Raw genomic sequence first — 20382 nt, 5'->3', positions numbered from 1 at the left:
TAATCAGCGGTAAATCTCCATCACCTGCGTGCTTTCACATTGAGCAGCATTAACTACACCGAGCCGTTGTGCACTGACGAGCTGCGCAAAAAATCGCGCAAATATGAACGTGGTTTTGCGCAGCTCGTCTGTGCACAACGGCTCGGTGTAGTTAATGCTGCTCAATGTGAAAGCCCGCAGGTAATTGAGATTTACCGCTGATTACAGAACCGGCTTTACTGATAAGATGCGAGTTAAATATCGCATGCGATTTATCGTGCAGCCCTAATCCCTACACAGTGTTAATTGCTCCCTACTCCCTGAGCAGGGGAAATCCGTTGGAAGTTTACTTCACTTCGGAACATGGGCTGGAATTGGGAACCACTGATGTAGCCTATTGTAGTAATGTTGTCTCTGGTCTGTGAGCTTAAATGCGTTCAGGGGGGTGGGATGTTCGCTTTCAGTGCAATTAGGCTAAAGTTAGCATTTTCCAAGATCCCCTACTGCACCTTTAAGATCTGAAACAACAATCATGAACCTTGTTTAAAATAAACTTAAGACGTGTTAAGTATTATTTTTGTACTATTATCATTTTTATTAATATTTTGAATTTCCTTTTATGCTTTTATGTTCACTTGTAATTAAAAAAAGTATTTATATATATCTTAAATTTATTTTATTTTTTTTTGTAATTTTAGTATTTCAACAAACTTATTTTAGTTAATTTCCAAGGCAACATTTCTAATTTTTGTGAGGAGTTTTCATCTAATATTTATATTTTATTTTATTTCAGCTGTATTTAAATGACTGAAAAAGAGTTTTAGCTAACAACAGCAACACTGAACTTCAGTCACTCATTGAACTTCGAGATCTTTTAGAAGGATGTGCAGTGCTGTAGGTGCTACATACAACCGGGAACAGCACCGATCAGTTCCCACATTTGACCAACTTCTAGACTAGGTAGGAAGTTTTGAATCCCCAGATTACCATATGTTCTCTTGTAGTACAGTCTACATCTTTACGCAGAAAAATTTGATTTATGTCCTGTCCTCTCAGTTTCTCTTGTGTATTCAACATGTCTCTTTACTCTAATGGGAAATATGTTTCTGAAGTGACATTATGAAGGAGAATAAGTGTTCAGTCAATCATTTCTATGCAGTTGTAGTATTAGGCCTCACAGTGGCCAGTGGTTGAGATGATGGGGTATAAGGTCTGTGGTGTTACACACACAACTGTAACACTGGCATGAACTTGTTTTGACCCAGACTGCAGATGGAGAGAGATAGAGGCTGTCAGATCTTCCTAGCCCTTTGGTGTGGAGTGCTTATTGAATAGTAAAGAGCAGCTGTTATGGAACCTGATTTGAAATTGATCTGCAATTGAGACTGTTTGATTTCAGTTGAGATATACAATTCTATGGCCACAAAAGCTTGTGACTTTATGGTATTTGAAAGACATTTCCACAAAAACAAAAAGGCTTTTTGGTGTCTATCTGACAGCTGAATCAGCCGGTTGACTGATTTACCATGGTTGAGGGACCCCATAACTACAGTGACCAATCGGGTTAAGATCTGCTGTGGGCTAGAACAAACACGTGACACAAGAAATTGAGGGAAATTCCTCCGGCCTCAGAAAATACTTTTTTTAACTTCCCCCTGACCAGTGAAAAGATAAATGAAGTCTTTCAGAATGCATCTGATGTGTCTCTCTCTATTTGATTATGATTAATAATGATTTGGATATGCTAGATTAATTTTAATGTACTTTTGTTTTTTTTTTACACAGGCCACATGATTTCTCCGTTTCCCATTTAGATTGCTAAAGCCATTTACACCCTTGTGTAACTTATGTATTGAATCTTTTTTATTATTATTATTCATAGAAACACCTGCCCAGAGCATTCTTCTTATTTAATGTACCCATCAGAATCCCAGCGCTAGGTTTTTTGTTCTCCATTTGTGTTGTTGTCACTGTGCGCATGGTGTTGTAGCAGGGCGGCTGCTGTGAAACTACATGTAGCAATATCTGGTCAGCACATGACATCATGTGACAGCGCTGCGGATGGCCCTCCCCTCAGGTATTTGTTCACAAGCTCCCAAGAGAGCTTCTGCCTGAGTCAACAACCCCTTTAAAGGCATTTGCTCACAATGGGAGAATTCTGGCTGTTTCTACATGCGCTTTCAACTTTGTTGAATGATACTTACTGCAGCAAGTAATTTTTTTTTTCTTCTCAGAGGCTAATTCTGGGATCGGGGAGATGATTTAAACCCTTTTTTCCACTAATTACTTGCTGAACATAATTAAAAAGGCGTACTTCATGTTACTATCTAATAAGCTTGAAACGATTCCCTTGTGGAACCAGAGGCCCTGAAGACGTATGTAACACTATTAAATCTTTACCAACCTGATGGTGATTGTCATTTTTTTTTCCCTTCTCTTCCTGTTATTTTTTTTGTCCTCCAATTTTTGCCCCTTCTAATGATGTTGAGCTAATTTTCCGTCCCTTAATAGTCTTCAAAAAAGTTTGTGATGATTGCTTCATACCATTTTGGGGATTCTGGCACCATTTGAGTTTCTAAAAGTGTGGATAATAAGAAGAAATGTAGCCTGAGCAGCAAATCGGCATATTAGATTGATTTTTGAAGGATCATGTGACACTGAAGGTCACTGAAGAAAATTAAGCTTTGCCATAATAAATTACATTTTAAAATATATTTAAATAGAAAACACTTATTTTAAATTGTAATAATATTTCACAGTATTACTGTACTTACCATGTTTTTGATCAAATAAATGCAGCCTTGGTTAGCATAAGAGACTTACTTACAAAATATTGAAATATACTGACCCCAAACTTTTGTACGGTAGAGTACTTTATATTTTTGCTAAATTTAATCTTCTCTGGAATGCCTAATGTTATATTTTTTTCCTCATTTAGTCTCTTGAGATCACTTTATGTGTGCTGATTCAACTGTCCCTTATGTCTCCACTTGGTGTTCAACTTTCATGAACTTTTTAATGGACAGTATAAGAGTATAAAGAGTATTGTGGGATCAATTAGATCTTTCCCCTTGTCATTACTGAGAAGGCCAGGATGGAGATGGCCGAATAAAACTTATATCCAACTCTTCATTTTTCAACAAGCTTGCAGAGATGGATCGCTCTCATATGGTAGTTCACTTAAGCTAATTGCCTGAAAAACATGACCGCTCCGTATGGTCTCATTGTGTTTTACTAACTATAGCACAACTATCTATCTTCTTTCTTTAAAAAAAAAACTCAAATTCATCAGAAGAATGTTCATTTGAAAGGTGCACATATGGCAAACCACTATCAACCATGTGAACAGTATCTTATTTTGGAGGTGAACTATTCATTTGCATTGATATCCATTGCCTGTCCTTATTTCTTTTTGGACAATTTATAAGCAAAGGCTTCTCTATATGGGTCCCAAGGACATAAGCCATGAATGCCACCCGATCGTTGACCTTTGTGGGTCTTCTCAGTAACACCCAAGCGCGGTTGGTCCTCTCGGAGCCGGTGCCGGCAAGGTGTCGTTATTAAGAATAGCCACACTCTTCCTGATAGGTCTGGGAATGCTCAGCTGTATCTTTGATTGGCTGATAGCTCTCTGATAGAGGACAGCTCAAGTGCTGTGCTCACAGCTGACAGGGCTCTGCTCTCACAAGACAGACAGGGAAGTGATGTCATAGAATCTGCTGTCATACAAACCTTAATGTTTACTTCAAGGTCAGTTGACGGTGTGGCCTCAAAACATGAAGGTTATTTGCTCAAAACTCTCTAAAAATGTATATAAGTGAGCTAATCACAAGAAACTTGTCAAGCATAAATCTCACCTCAGACTACCAAATAATTTCACTAAACATTATGAAAAATTTATGCTTTTTTCATTTAAAAAAAACCTACAGGGAAAAAAACACATGCATCACTTGAAACATTGAAAAATAGCATATGAGAATAACTGTTATTATTATTATTATTCTCTCTCTGTTATTGATTTATTTTTTGTGGGTTTCATGCTGTCCGCTAAGGCATAGGACACCCGATCCATCTCCCATTCTAAGTTATGTCCTTTGGCTGTTTACTGTTTTATTTCTTTTCTTTTTCTGCTGATGGCCCGCGCTCGACTTGAAGCAGCGCTGCTTAGACCGATTGGTGTGTCAAAACACTGCGAGAGCTATAAGAGAGCGGACGTCTCCATGCTTTCTCTCGCCATGCTTTGATGTCATACACCGATCGATCTTCAAGTCAAACACACCTCTTTACTCTCGCGTGTCACGTGACCGAGTGTAATCGCAGCCGCTTCGATTGAAAAATCTCGTTTTTTCATATCGCGATATTATCACAAATGCAATTAATCGTTCAGCCCTAAATAAAATCGCACATCAAATTGCAAATCAGTCAATATTAATAAGGTTTTGACGTGTACTGTATTGCATTGCTTGTGTTGAGCCTTGGATGAGATCATGACTGGATGATTCTGCTCTTCCACAGACTGAGAGAAGTGAATAATGCGCAAAGATTTCCACTGGTCCCACTGCTGCAGAAATGCCCTGAGGCTGAGTCTGGACTGAAGCCAAGGTGAGCTTAGCAACCTGTGATGAACACACAGTCACTTTCTCTCACACTTTCCCCTATCAGATTGTTGGTTAATTCATGACATTGAAGGTCTAATGTGTGTTTATGAAACTACATAGTGAGAAGATGAAGAAAACACTTGTGTGATATACTGCGAAACAATTGAAAGTGTGAGTTGGTGTGGTTTGTGTGGGAGGCTTGACGTCATTTCCTCCCTGTATTTGGTTTGAGCAGCAAAAAAGGAACCTTGTTTTCTCTCTTGTTTGCATCCTTGATCACTTCCATTTTTCCTTCTGTCTTTTATTCCTCTAAAACAATGGTTTCTAACTTTTAAAAGCTCAGACTCTCAGCCAAACCATGGACCCCTGTTTTAAAAATATGGATTTTTGTGTCAGTAACACTTTATAATCACTTTCATTAAAAAACTTTAACCTGTTAACCAGTGAAATAAGCCCAAGAAATGACATCCCCAAACACTGTAGCTTCTTTTGAAAGAGGGGGTTTATCGTATGTTTTACTTTTTATTTATATTTTATGTATTTAAATGTTTTATACAAATGTATTAAAACATTTCCATTTTAACATTTATTTTTACAGTTAATAACATTAAATGTTTATATTTTTACTTTATATTACTGGTATACATTCACAGATTAAATCAGTAGTTTGATTGTATAACTCTAGTAAGTGGCACTCAGAATAGCAGCCGCAAGTGAGCATGTGTTTGGCTGCTTGTGGATGACACAGTCGCCACCTGCTCTGCTTGAACCATTGCTCTCTACTGTCATGTGACTGAAGAGCAGGGTGTTGTCTTGGTTTAAAAGAAGAGCGCTCGCTGTGAGCAGACAGTCAGAGAGGAGGAATTTTCAAGCATTTTCATTGGTTGTGTATGTAGCAGGGTAGGAGGGGCTGTTGGGGCTGGATTTTCCTGTACGGGGAGGGCAAGGGAAGCTGGGGGTGGGGCAGCTGTAGCTGCTCAGATGGGATTTGCATTAGTAGTTTGTCAGCTGTCATTAGGAACAGATGACAGTGAGAGGATAAGCTGTTTGCACACGGCTCTCTCTCCTCCTCCTCCATGAACTGACCGTTGCGTACACCTTAGAAAAACCAAAAGCAAAGTGTTTCATTTTGATGCAAGCAAGTAGGGCGTGAAATTTTAGCTGACGGTTAATTGTCATTTCAGTTAATCGAGATTAACAGTTTAATTGTCTGTTTTGTTCTTGTCACTTATATTGTGAGATTAATACGCATACTCTTCAGGAAGCAACTTTTTCACAATGAACTTGGAAGAATATAGTAAAATTATTGCTGTAAAATTAAGGCTACTGTAAATGAGTAGAATAATAAGATTTGAAATATTAAAATAAAATATGTATTTCTTGGTCCATTTTGCTCATTGCCTTTTTTGAATACTTTAAAAATCTGAGAATGATATTGTCATAACTGTCCTTTGAATGAGTGTATGATGGTTAACAGTTTTTAAAAAATATATTTGTCATTTTCTCATCTGGAGGTGATGAACCGCATACACTATATTTGTGCCATTAACTTTGTGTGAGAACGTGTAACAGCCACAAATATTTGCCATTATGTAAAACAGTTTATTACAAACCACCGCAGACTGTATGTGTTCATATTAGGTCCCATCAGAAGTGTCTATAATGCACACGTTTCTCAAGATGTGCTCTGAGCAGGTTTTGTGATTCACACAACACATTACAGCAACAAAAAAAGAGAAATAAAATGTGGCATTTGATTTAAAATTTGGCTGGAAATATGTAATTGGAATTTCAAGTGCACAATCATAGTATCCAGATGATTATGTAAGAATCATGAAAGATCTTCGACTGACTTGTTTTCTCTATGTGCATTCCAGCCCATGTGTCGGGTTATGCTGAGTGTTGCATGCGGTGTCAACTCCTCAGCGTTGTCCATATCTTGCAAAGACACTCTATATATATATATTAATGCAAGTTAACCATGTCATCCACACATCTATAGCCCTTAAAGGAACCTATCCTGTATTTAGAAATCACCGTCACTTATAAATAAGCCTTGAACAGTTAACCGTGCAGCACTTAAAATACTTGCACATTGACTAGGCAGTGTAGTTACATCCCACAAATACGTATTGCAGATGTAAATTCAGACGTCAAATAGCTGACTCCGTGATGTACGTGTGCTATCAGGGGTTGTGTTATTATTCAGGTAACTAGCTGTAACCATGTTGATGAGATCTAACTTGCTCTGCAAGATTCTTTTCAAACTGTCGCTGCATCATTACAGCAGTTGACCTGAAAAAGAAAACAAACAGTAGACATTTAATGCTAATGCTAATGCTAGAGCCCAAATGTAGTTGAGAGTGTTTTCCTATGCATTATGCATTAGCAGTGATATTGGATATTTTTTAATCAGAATTAGTCAGTTTTTTGTTTTGTTTTGTCCTACAGGAATGAGTCCTAAAACACCAAAACAAGTTAGAGTTTTTGTTGGTGAAATTTGCCTGAAATAAAGTGTGTGGTTTACACAAGCTCAAGATATTTTCACATTTATTCTATGGCATAATATTCAATGTCTTGAAAAAGGCAGTTGCTAAAAAGTGGCTAAATGGGACTACAATGTTTGTCAGGGACAATAAATATCATGACGCCGAACAGGAAAAGTCATCTACTCACTTGTCTGATTTTACAGCCTTGTTGCGTTTCTACTCATGCTCGTGCAAACTACTCGAACTCGAACTTTCCAAATTGTAGATTTTAAATAAAGATTGAAAGAGTTGTCAGCAGCTCTGTGTGATGATGATGTTGAAGTCATGCGATTGTGGTTTAGTTAATTTATAACTTCAGCTTTTTATTTCTGCCGACTATATTTAGGGTATAAAATTCATAGAAGTTGTGTTTATTTGTTAAGATTATCTTGATGAACGTGTAAGAATCATAAACCCTTTGGTCATTGAGCCTCTTTTCTATAATATTCCAAAAGCCAATGGAAAAATCATACTGCTTTTTTTTTTTTTTTTTTGAGGGATCCAGGGTGATGCCAACTTCCAGGTTGGCTTACAAAAATCATCCCTGCAGCACTCTATTCGCTAAACACTGGACTAGTTTGGACTGGTTGACATTTGTATTTACAGAAACCTTTAAAAACTACAGTTAGCTTTCTGGGTGTGGCAAACACATCTTGCTCAACTAATGTTCAATATTATTTAGTGTAGGTTAAGTGGTTGTATTAGAACATCAGTGTGAGGCAGCTGTTTACAACACCCTTGTTCCATAAACTCTTTCTTTTAAGTAACTCAGAGAGGCTGGGACACAAGTTCAGAATTTTTCGACCAAACACGGAGGTGGTATTTAAGCTCGTCGGCGATCTAATCTTCCGAGCTCGGTTTGTCAGCTGCAGAATGTGGACCCTCCCACCTAGTATGCACTAGAGAAGTTTATTGATTTTTCTCACTGCCTCTGTGCCTCTTGTAACCCAAAACCCATCAATACACACCAGAGATTTAACCCCCTCTGTTACACTTTCAGTTATGGGAATATACAGTGGTGTGAAAAAGTGTTTGAAGAGAAGTGTTTGCCCCCCTGTTAAAACTGTGGTTTATCACACCTGAGTTCAATTTCTCTAGCCACACCCAGGCAAACATGCAAAAAAATAAGAAATCAGGAAGGGGGCCAACACTTTTTCACACCACTGTAGTTAACCCATCATTTCGAAATGTTCCGACAGGCTCAGTGCTAGAGCAAACAGTACACTTCTGATGGACAGATAAGGGAAATCCATTCAAGCCACGAGCGTCCTGTGCCCGCGAGCCGCTCCAGATCCGCCGTTTGCCGCTTAATGTGTTTATTATACAGTGCTCTCCCTGTGGCAACTTGAAGTGGCTGTCAGTTTAAAAGATTCATGAATATGATCAGCTTTGGTAAATGGACGTTGGCTTTTTGGGCCTGCTTGATGCTGGTACTTTAAGACCATTACGTTCTCAGTAATTGTAGAGCTTATGAGTGGCAGGAACATCTCTCTTTCCCTCTCTCAGTCTAGCCATCTGGGACAGTGGCTGGAGACCAGGCCTGCGGCTCTGGGGAGGAGAGAATGTCAATCTCCCCTCCTCCTCTCTTCCTCTCTCTCTCTATCTCAGTCATATGCTCGTTGCCATCCCCACCCCCCCTTCTCATCCGCCGCTTGTTTTTTTACATTTCCTTGCTAGACTGTTTTCAAGTCTTTCACATATTCTCCATCAGCACTGATTGGTTTCATTTCCTTCACTTCCTGTCTCTGCTTGTTCTCGCTAGCTGACGTTTCGTCTTCGGGCTCATTATCATCAGCTGAAGAGGCTGTAAACACAGAATCTCCTGCAAATCTCCCTCAGACACTCGCTACTAATAAAGGCCCATCTGTTCTGCATAACCACGATCCCCATCGGCCTTAGGGATCTCTCCACATTGTCATCAGTAATGTTGGGTAATAGCTGTGGGTTGCTCGCAACAGCTCCACACACTCTTGTGTATTTTGGCTTTGCGAACCACCACCCCCCACCCAGATATATAAGTCATTTCACCTTCGAGTTGGATTCGGGCTCAGTGCCATCAGATGAGCGCGAAGGTTGGATCTACGTGGTGGGGTTTAACATATGATTATGATGCAGTTCCCTTCAGTTTGAATAACGCTCCGGTCCGTATAGGAGGGTCAAGTAAGGACATTGTTCTTTACGGCAAGGCTAGTCATTATGCAAACATTTAACTAATTTCACCTTCGAGCTGGATTTGGGCCCGGTGCCATCAGATGAGCACGAAGGTTGGTTTTACATGGCGAGCTTTAACATATGATTATGATGCAATTCCCCTCGGTTTGAATCGTGCTCCGGTCTGTATAGGAGGGTCAAGCAAGGACATTGTTCAAGGCTAGTCATTATACAAACCCTTCAAAGACCCCTGGACCGATGCAGAAGTGGTGCCCTTGCCATGTCCGAGAGCCCTACAAGCACAGGGTGTGTCACCAGTCTTGATCCCTCTGAGCTTTTCAAGCCACAAGATTACAGGGATGGCACATGAAGCTTTGGTGCAAGCTGCCTCTTTGTCTACTCCAGGAGAATGATGGATTGAGTCTCCCTCCTCTGCTCCTCTCTTGAGATGTCTGTTGGGCTTTGTTTGGCAAGTTTAACTCTCTGTCTTTTGGTAGGCACCTTGCTAACCTTCCACAGTATCCATTCCACAGTAGGAGCTGGAGGCTCAAGACTATAGTGTATCTTCTGCATTTTAAGATGATGCTTTAGCAAGTACTTTAACTTTAATACACGATGAATGCACTTATTCTATGATGAATTAAAATCAGAAATAAAATCCATGTTAATTTTTTTTTTTTATTATTGACACTGAAGAAGGCTTTTAGTCAAAACTTCTGTGATTAATATACAAACTTCTTCTGGAACGAATTTAATAAACAATATAAGGATATTTGTTTAGTGTACAGATTTTATTTTGGGTGTGGGTGTGGGTGGGAGGGGCTATTAGTTGATACAACTGTCCTGATATAGTATCAAATAAATATCATAATCATAAGTAATTTGGGAGTTTTATCTTATCATTTGTATTATTTTTTGGAATAAAATAGTGATTTTAATATTTTATGTTTTTTTGTTTCGCTTTCACAACGAAAAAGCGTCACACACCGCGGCCTTGAGTGAGCGGAGTCTGGAGGCCTAGCGTGAACCGTGGCCTAGAGTATGCGGAGGCCGCCTTGAGTGAGCAGAGGCGGGTGGGCTTGAGAACGGCACGGCCGGCCCCACATCGTGACGTAGATATGTGGGGGCGTGTTAGAACGAGCCGTTTTAGGTAGGCGTGGTTGACTCTTAACTTTTATAGAGAATATCTCTTTGGATTTGAGACTTTAGTCTTTGCAACTTTTCAGATCTTCTTTATGCACCAAGAGCTTGTAACACTCCAAAGAGAAAGGAAAAATTGAAATCGCATCATAACACCCCTTTAATGTTTATTTTCATTTTTATACATTTTATATTTGTAATATATTTTTTATGTTTATATATATTGAAACATTAGATATTTGAAAAACTTTGTCAAATAAAAGGACACATAATTGGATCCTTTTATAACAAGGATCCTATTATGGCAATTAGGTTGTGATATATCATGTGGTGCAACTCACAAAAATGTAGTGATATTTATAAAATAATAGTTCATGACATTTAAAAAATACATTTTATTTTGACAAATATATTTAAAAATATATTTTTTTTATAAAGTGTAATGCACTCGCATGTATTCAAGCTGCAAGGAAAATATGTTATTGGTTTTAACTTGATTATACCACATAACATTTTTTTTGAGTCTTTGCATTTAAATTTTTGTTGAGAAATTGTTTCTCAAAATCAACATGAATACATACATTACATTTACAAGTACTTGGCACGTGTTTTAAGCTAGATTTTTAAAGGATTGTTTCTTTCCCTTGTCTTGGACACTCTTCTTTGTCATTGGCCCATCAAATCTCAAGCTTGTCTCTTTGAATTCAGAGCTTTAGTTCAGTTCAAACATATGCTGGAGAATCACAGCTTGAGATCTGAACACGAACAATTCATACTAATGATCTGCGGAGTGCTGTACTAAAACCGTAAAGTCTAGAGATTTTTGGGTCTTCCTTTCAATTCCAGCATTGTCGTCTCCACATTTTGAAGAACCCAGACTGTCAGTCTCCTGTCAGGCAGGCACTGTCTCTTCCACTGATATCCAACCCATCAGCGGATGTGTACTGCACACCAAGGGCTCTCTGACAACTTCATCAGTGGGGCAAAGTCAACTGATTTTTTTGAGTCATTACATGTGTGGGTGTCTATACGTATTTCCTAGCTTGTAAAAGGCAGTTCTGCTTAGGTTTGTGGTGATGTAAATCCAAACGTTTACTCCACTTCCCAAAGATACATACAAGAATATACAGTGGGTACGGAAAGTATTCAGACCCCCTTCAATTTTTCACTCTTTGTTATATTGTGGCTGCAATATAACAAAGAGTGAAAAATTGAAGGGGGTCTGAATACTTTCCGTACCCACTGTACGTATAGGTGTACCCATATACACTCATCGTTGCCCTGGCGGAGCCACATAATGTCCAGGTTAATGTGATCCAATCCCCTTGCAAACTATTTGGAAAATTGCTGCTCTCGTAGCCTCTGCCAACAGTTTGTCCACACTATTGATGTACTGTCTAATAAAGAAACGCAGAACATTGATGAATCTTTAGTCATATTCATCCGCTTCTGCTGCCTATATTCTTCTCACATCGTGGGGATTCAGACTGCAATTAAACATTTCAGAGCTGCTCACACTGTAGAGCCCTGCATTTGATGTTGGGGCATTTTTTTGTTGGGACAGTTCAGGCTCTATGAATAAATCCATGTTGACCATTTGCTTCCATTATTGTCCATCGTTTGATTTTCAACAAGACTACACCAGGTCCAGCCAGGCATGACTGGATGATCTCATGAACTCCGGGCTCCAACAAGTAGCCATTAAATATGTAACTAGGAGGTTTTGGCATGTCATGTTTTGTGAGGCTTGTGATGTAGTCATGTCAATGCGTCTAATGATAATTTTACACCAACAAGGAATGCCTGTACTTACACAAGATCATGAGGGATAAGTGTCCGTTTTTGGGTGTGCGTCTGCAGGAAAAAATTAGGCTGCAGGATAATTAGCCTGGTTGTGAACTCCTTTTTAGTAAGTGCAAAATAATATTAGCATTGTTTGCCATCACACCTGTTGTCCAGCATGCCTATTTAGTGCGTCACATACAGTGAATTGCCATGACCCAGTTTTAAGGTCTTTTTTTTTTTTTTTGTCAATATAGCCAAAATCATTTTTAGGCTGTGCTATGTTCATCTAAATTTTAGTATACACCAGTGGTATATGGAGGATTCATAGAGTGATGCCCATGCATTATGCAAGCATACAAACAGCTAAAAACAGCCATTGAAAGAGGCAAATCAGTTAAGCATCTCTTTAGAAGTGACATTTCCACACATATTTATATGTTGTATTACAGCTATAGACATGGTTTCAGCACAGCTTTGACAGACTATGTTAGCATTGTTGGCATAATACCCAGCTTTAAACTCAAAATGTCTGTTAATGGTTTAAGCTGTTTGGCATTATGAATGTGTAATATATATATATATATATATATATATATATCATAAATTGTATGAAATAAACTTTAAACAATTTTTCTACTGCTTAGCAGAAGTCAAATTTGGATGCATTTACCTTAAGCTACTTTTCAAAGCATAAAACCTGTCACCTTTCCTTTAAAAATATTTTTACAAATGTGATCATCTTCAGTGTTAAATGAAATGTGGTTTATTAGTAAAGTGAGTTTCAACTTTAAAATGTTCTCTTTTAAATTTTATGACGTTCAAACTCTGGGTACGTTTGTTTTTATGGTGACCCTAACTGGATTTAATGCAATTCACTATGAAAAAAAAATGTTTAAAAGAGTAAACTTTTAATATCAATACCTCTCACATATTACAAGAAATAAACATGAGAACATATGTTTTTAAAAACTGTATATAACAACTATTTATAACCTTTTTTTCACAAAGTATTGAAATTATTTTTCGCAACGGCAAGATTATGGGTTCGATTCCCATTGAAATGAACATGCATGAACTGATAAAAATGTATGCCTTTAGCACAGAGTATGTTTCTTCGGATAAAAGCGTCTGCCAAATGCATGAATGTAAATGTAAATACCTTCAGAGGTTAGTTGAGAAACTAACATGAAATACATTAAAAATATATATATATAATATTTTATGGTTAACCATAAAACATTTTTTTAACCATAAAATGGTTAAAATTGACGCACAAACATGATAAATAATAGCAACTTAAATTTTTTACGCACATTTCAACATATCAAAAGTTTCAACAATTTGCAGGCATGTTCATGGACCTAAATGAGAAAAAGTCAACGTAAAGAAAAAAAATCATAGATTAATCAGAATTTCTGACACCGCAGATATCAATTTGCGTCTTATTGATCCGCAATATACAGTAATATAAGGGGTTAAAACTCACCATGCTGAAAAAAAAAAACAGCTAGTTAATGCAGGTTAGTGCTGTTTTGGTGCTAGTCTAATTGATAACCTAGCGTAGCCATTGAAAATTTTGCTGGTGAAGTTAGCCGAACCACACAGCACTTTTGATAAAGTCAAGCTAGTTTAGAAGCCAGGTTGAGAAGCTGGTTGTCAGAACCGGAAAGACAACACATGCTGGAGCTGCAGTTTAACTTTTATCCCTGTTGTTGTTGCCTTCAGGGACTGAAGCGATCGACTGCGATTCTTATCTGTTTGGATGAGCAAACCCTCCCAAACACGAGTCTTCAGATGTTCATTTGGTGTCAGTGATCAAACATGGTATTTTTAGTTCTGTTGAATCCCAAACAAACACAACTCTCTATAACCCTCCAACTGTCCCAGATAGAGAGTCTCTTCTCAGTTGTGTTGATGGCAGCAAAGCTTTCCAGTAGGGAGTCATCCCTGCGGACTTTAAATGATATCACTGGAGGAGAGAACAGGAGGCTGTCAGTGCTCTGGATGCTGGAGAGTGGAAGTTCCCTGCGCTGCCTCATTCTCTTTTCCTCCTCCTTTGTTGAGTGTTGCAGGCTGGCACATCTGTTTATGGCAAGAAACGGTAGACTGGGTAAAGAGATGGAGATCTCTGTCTTTCCTCAAGAGAATGTAGTACTTGAAAAAGAGGAGTCGGAGCACAATTGAGATGCTGTACTGGATGTTATATTTTCAATAAAATACTTCCAATTTGTCAAGATTAGACAATGCATAGAAAATAATGCGGTTTAGAACTCTCTTGTTGGCTTGGTTTGGATAATTTTGTATAGATAAGCCAAATCTTGTCCTTAGAGTAGACATTTAGAGTAGATGGTTTGGGGATAGTTCATCTAAACATGAAAATTTACTCCCCTCTCATGTTTTTCAAATTCCATATGAATAAAATCAACAGTACTTGCTTGAAACACAAGAACAAACCTCATCAGTTGTCGTGCGTCAATCAAGCATGTTTGAGCTTTTGTTTACTGTAATTTATGTGCACCGTGTATGTCCATTGATCAGTGTTTTTGTCAATGAAAGCCTAGATTAAATCTCATCTGTTCATCATTTGTCTCTTCAAAAGACTTGGATTAAAACACTTGATTCATATGGATTTATTTTACTTTACCATAGTTTGACTGCCCAAAAATGCAATATATATATATAAAACCCGATCTCCGGGTTTGGCGGTAGCACTTTTAGCTGTAGCTTAGCATAGATCATTGAATCTGATTAGACCGTTAGCATCTCGCTCAAAAATGACCAAAATATTTTCTATGTTTTTAAATATTTTGGCTAGGATCTATGCTCTCATTCCGGCGTAATAATCAAGGAACTTTGCTGCCGTACCATGGGTGCAGCAGGCGCAATGATATCACGCAGCGCCTGAAAATAGTCCCCAGCACACTCCCTGTGCAAGCAGGTGGTCACGTTGGATATGTTGATGGAAGTTAGCCTATTTTCAGGCGCTGCGTGATATCATTGCGCCTGCTGCACTCATGGTACGGCAGCAAAGTTCCTTGATTATGAGAGCATAGTTCCTAGCCAAAATATTTCATTTTCCGTCGGTCTTAGTACACGATGTAACTACAGAAGAGTCAAGTTTTAAATAGGAAAAATATAGAAACTCTTTGGTCATTTTTGAGCGAGATGCTAACGGTCTAATCAGATTCAATTATCTATGCTAAGCTACAGCTAAAAGTGCTACCGCCAGACCCGGAGATCGGCTGAATGGATTCGAAAATGGTAAAACTCAACTGTTTAACTCTAGGGGAGTTGGAAAATTAGCCTATTTTCAAAAATAGTGGAGTGTTCCTTTAATTAATGTATCATATTTGCAAATACTTCTTGAACTATTTTGATATTGATATATTTTAAAACTTTTAAAAAAATTATGAATTCCAGGAAAATATAATATGATATTTTTATCTTTACACCACATTACATTTTTGAGTAGTAATTCAATTGAAATCTTTTTATTTTTTTTAAATCAACATGAATCCAAAGAGCACATTTCTAAGAATTTGGCACATGTGTTTCAAAGCAGATTTAACTCTTTTTATTTATCCTGGACACTCTTATATATCAGTGACGCACCTTGTTGTCAATCGTTCAGCTGAGAAACCACTAAAAATGTCTTCCCACAAATTTCCAGTGGACAGAAAGATGTATTTTTAATGTTTAATTGGCTGGATAATTGATAGCCTAATTTCCGTTCACATCAAATTAACTAGGCCATCTACTCTACTAAGGTCTATTACATAGCATGGAGATGGGGTGGGGGCGGGGCATGAGTTTAGAACCGCCCCACAGTTCCGCCCACCAGTAAATGCCTCTGATTGGTCATCCACTAACACTTATCATCTGCATCTTTAACATAATCCATAGCTGCTAATGGGAGCGAATGATTGAGAAATGTGTCAGTGTTCCTCATTATCTCTCTCTGCCTCCGCAGTGCTGTTGATTAGTGGAGGTCTGACACGGTTCATGTTGAGCGTGGAACAGCAGCAGGCTGTTCAGAGTCTGCCTAGCTGACTGGCCCTCTCCTTCCCTACTGCTGTAAATAATTAATGATCCATATCAGTGCCTCCCCGGCCCTGTTGTGGGCTATGCCCTGTTCACTGCACCAGCTGTGACCTGCTTAAAGCGCAGGGGCTTCCAGAAGCTGGTCATGCTACATTCATGTTGAACTGTTTGTGTGGCTCTAATTAGCAAAACTTAATTAGGTTAAAGTAGCTGATTGTGGCCCGCCTTTATGAGTCATTCATTAATATTAAACAAGCCAAGCCTGTTTTATGATTTGACCCATGTTTGAACAGTAACAGCTGCGTTTTTGATTGGACCATTGATTGATTTTTACTCTTTGCTGCTTCTACAGTGTATGTAGTATGTAGCATTAGTGGTTGAGGAGTTAGCTAGACAGAATACTTATATTTTCACTATTGAAGATTACATAGGAAAGAGATGTGCTCATTTTAGAAGCTTATTACTAACTAGTATCAATCAGGTTTACTTCATAACTTCAAAAGCAGCGCAAGAACTTTGCTTGACCTTTAATTTTATTTTAGGGTTGCACAATATATTGATCAGGGTTGTTTTAGTTTTAGATTTAGTTAAAAATAACTACTGAAATAAAATATATATTAGATGAATAACTGTTTAACTTAGCTCGTAGTAGCATAAACAAAAATTAAAAATATTGCCTTGGCAACTAACTGAAAGATAGATGGCTGTTTGGCAGATTGATATTACATGTAGTTGTTTTTTTTTGTATCAGTTGATATTGGACATTTATTTATTTATTTATTTTTAATGTTAATTTCCTCCATTTTTACATTAGATTATTCTCACTTAATCTTGAAAACACTAATAATATAATAACAAATCTCAAAATGAATATTTATTTTCCATGCTGTGTATTAAAATGTTGTGTTGTCTCAATTCACTTATATCATTTTAAATTATTTTATTTTTAATTTATGCCAAATAGTATACAATTTGAATCTGCCTTTTATCAATTATCAGTCATAACATGAAAAAATCAATGATGGTCAGAATTATAATATCAGGAGACCCATGATTTTTATTATGTATTATTATGTGTAATACCAGTGCTAGATTTCTCAGCAGATTGCACATATTTCTGTGCATGCATATATTTAAAGCAGTGAGGTTTATTAGACACATGTCTCTCACCGGGAGTTTTAACACAAGCCGGTCACCATACCACTAGTCATCATGGAGTTCTGTGTGGGGGTATCTGGATATCAGACACCTCTGACTGTCTCCCCCTGCCTTAGGGGACACGAACATCTCTGACTCATTCTTGAGCGTGTGTGGGTGATGCACGCAGCTTGCGGGACATCTGCTAACTGTAAACATGTCAAAAGCAGTCTGGCACCAGTGTACAGAGTACCATACATTAACTCTGTTTTACATTATTTTCACTTACATTATCAAAGAGAATTTCATCAACAACCCATTAAGGAAACGTAATTGCTTCTAACTTGAGGGAGGAAAAGAAAAGGAAGAAAGTGTCTCTTTCCTTTTCAAGCACGCCCACTCAGTAGAGATCTTATCAGTCACTTCGAGCCTGTGGTTTCATTACTGTGTCCTCCTAGCCTGACGGCATTTGGCATCTCTGTAAAAACTCCATTCAGATATAGCACTTGAACACTAGTGTAGCAATTCCTGATAATAGAAACATATTAGAGTATCTGCAAAGATCCCGAGAGCGATCGTTATCGGCACAGTATTAAAAGGTGTTTCTGAGTGTGATTTATGATGGTGGTTCTCAACTAGTGGTTCACTGCCCAGAAATGGCTTGCTGGTCAGTTCTGATCCCAAACAACAGGACAAATGCAACTAACCATGTAACTTTGTACAATCAGGACTGCTAAATCAATTTAGATATAAACATATAAGAGAAAATACTATAAAATATTTTGTTGTTGACATCAAAGGTCGCAAGTCCAGTCTAGTGTTGTCACTTTTGTTTTTGTTTTATTTATTTATTTGTAGTTTGCTTATGTTCCATTTTAAATTGTTTTAGATTATTTTTTATTTCATTTCATTTTGTTTAATTTAATTTTTGTTTCTTTTAGTTTTTGTTTATGGTTTAGTCTTATTATATTTATTTTTATTGCAGTTTAGTTTTTTGACAGTTGTTTTGTTGTTGAAGTTAAAGGCTGTAAGTTCAATCTAGTGTTGCCGCTTTTTTGTTTTGGGTTTAGTGTGTTTGTTTTTGTTTTGTTTTAATTTGTTTTTGTTAGTTTCATTTTGTTTTGTTTGTGTTATTTTATTTTATTCTGTTTACTTTTTGGTTTTTGTTTTGGTTTAATTTAGTTTTATTGTAATTTTATTTTATTTATATAATAATTAATTTTAGTTTAGTTTTATTTATTTATTTTATTTCTTGTCAGTATTGCTGTGTCGTCATGTCTTTAATTGAATCAGTGCTCTGTATTACTGGTACTGCAGACTAGTTTCAAAACTGGTTGAGAACCGCTAATTAAAGAATTTGTTTTACCACCATACTTGCAAACTTTGATTTCGTACATCTGTCACAAAGCTGCTTGGCGTTGCCTCTATTGTATCAGATATTTGGTATTCTTAATCTTTTGCACTTTGGTCCCCTCCATTTGTGTTAAATCCTCTTCAGCCAATCGGATTGTGTCAGTTGATGGCAAAAGCTGATGGCATTTCAAAGCCACCTCTATAATCACTAGCTACCATGTCTAATGTTCGACGCCTCTCATTATGGTGATTGTCCGTGGTGTCAGTCCGAAACACCTCCCTTACTGCGTGAAAGTCCCCTGCTGCCTCTGAGAAGCTGCTATTAACAATTGATTGAGTTATGTGTCACATGACAGAGAACTAGTTATATATAGTAAGGCTGTAGAGGTTGAAGTGGCTCTGTTGTCTTGGTATGAAGAAAAACTGTGCACCTGACAGCTGGACGCTTGAGTGTTTCCTATGGTTTGAGAGTGTAGGAAATGCATTTCTGCATATTTTATGCCAATACCAGTGAAATTGTATGATTATCTGTACCATGATACTTGGTGCGATGATACTCTATATAGTTTTCTATTTTAGCATTGGCTAATGCTGGGTTTACACTACATGCTTTTTATCAGATCGCTGTTCCTCTGAAATTTCCTTTGCCCTGTATCTTGCTCTCTCATTGGCTATAGGTCATCGCTGATGTCATTTCCAGTCAAAGCACATTTCACACTGCAAAACTCTGTTGTCCAGATATTTAGATTTCTAAATACTACTACTTTCAGATCGTTTGTTTGATGATACTAGAGCTGCCCCCTTAATAGTCGACTAAAGGCTTGGTCGACCAAAATTTTTTTAGTTAGTCGCAGAGAAAAAAACTGTCTCGGGCAGGAAATCCTACCTTTCGCCTTCCATTCATCAGCTTCAAAAAGTAGTAGCATCTTTACAGCCACTCTAACGGTAACCTAGATAAATTTGTGCGATTAGGCGTGTATCTAAGTGTTTGTGTGTAGTGTGGAATAGGGCTTTGAACGGTGGCAGATTTTTACCACCAGTAATGGATCAACTACCGTCGGTGGCGCGGTTTTTTGTATATATATATATATATATATATATAAAATGTATGTATAAAAATAATTTTGAAACACAAATAATAAATAAATGATGCTCGATCATCTATTAACAAACGTGTTTATTTTAGCACTTCCGTGATGTGAACACGCAGTTTGCAAAACACTAAAATAAATATCAAATAAATAATACAGTTAAATAAGAAAGTAGCCTAAATAAGAAAGTTACACCCTGTCTACCGGATGCGAGCGGCACGGCGCAACAAAATACTATAGAACTCATTATAATCAGTGATGCTGTCTACCCTGGATGCGGCGTGACACGACATGACAAATCCCCGACAGTAAACTGCCTCGTCCTGTTTATGAGGTACTGTCACAGAGTTCAAATGTCCTGTGTAGACACTAGACAGACTAAACCTGTTGCGACGCGGCAGTGTCGTGTCCGGTGTAGACACGGTTCACTGTTACGCCGCCAAGCAAGCAGGCGCATTAACTCCTCGTCTGCACGTGCTCTCTTTGAAATAGGAATCGTTGCCACATTTCTTGTTAAAGGGGTCATATGATGCGATTTCAATATTTCCTTTCTCTTTGAAGTGTTACAAGCTCTTGGCG

At 37.8% G+C, this 20382-nt stretch overlaps 1 protein-coding gene across 1 annotated transcript in view; it reads left to right on the top strand.

Annotated features, from left to right (window-relative positions):
• LOC107657794 (nuclear receptor coactivator 2-like) overlaps positions 1–20382 on the top strand; it is a 132989-nt gene that overhangs the window by 35648 nt on the left and 76959 nt on the right. Inside the window, exon 2 of the mRNA XM_016446038.1 lies at positions 4495–4581. The gene's annotated coding sequence lies outside the window, so the exon portion shown is untranslated. The remainder of the gene's footprint in view (positions 1–4494; positions 4582–20382) is intronic.

Source organism: Sinocyclocheilus anshuiensis, unplaced genomic scaffold (assembly GCF_001515605.1).
Source record: "Sinocyclocheilus anshuiensis isolate Anshui unplaced genomic scaffold, SAMN03320099.WGS_v1.1 scaffold7, whole genome shotgun sequence".
NCBI classification, from domain to species: domain Eukaryota; kingdom Metazoa; phylum Chordata; class Actinopteri; order Cypriniformes; family Cyprinidae; genus Sinocyclocheilus; species Sinocyclocheilus anshuiensis.
Note: the sequence above shows the minus strand (reverse complement) of the source record. Positions and strands in the feature narration are given on the sequence as shown.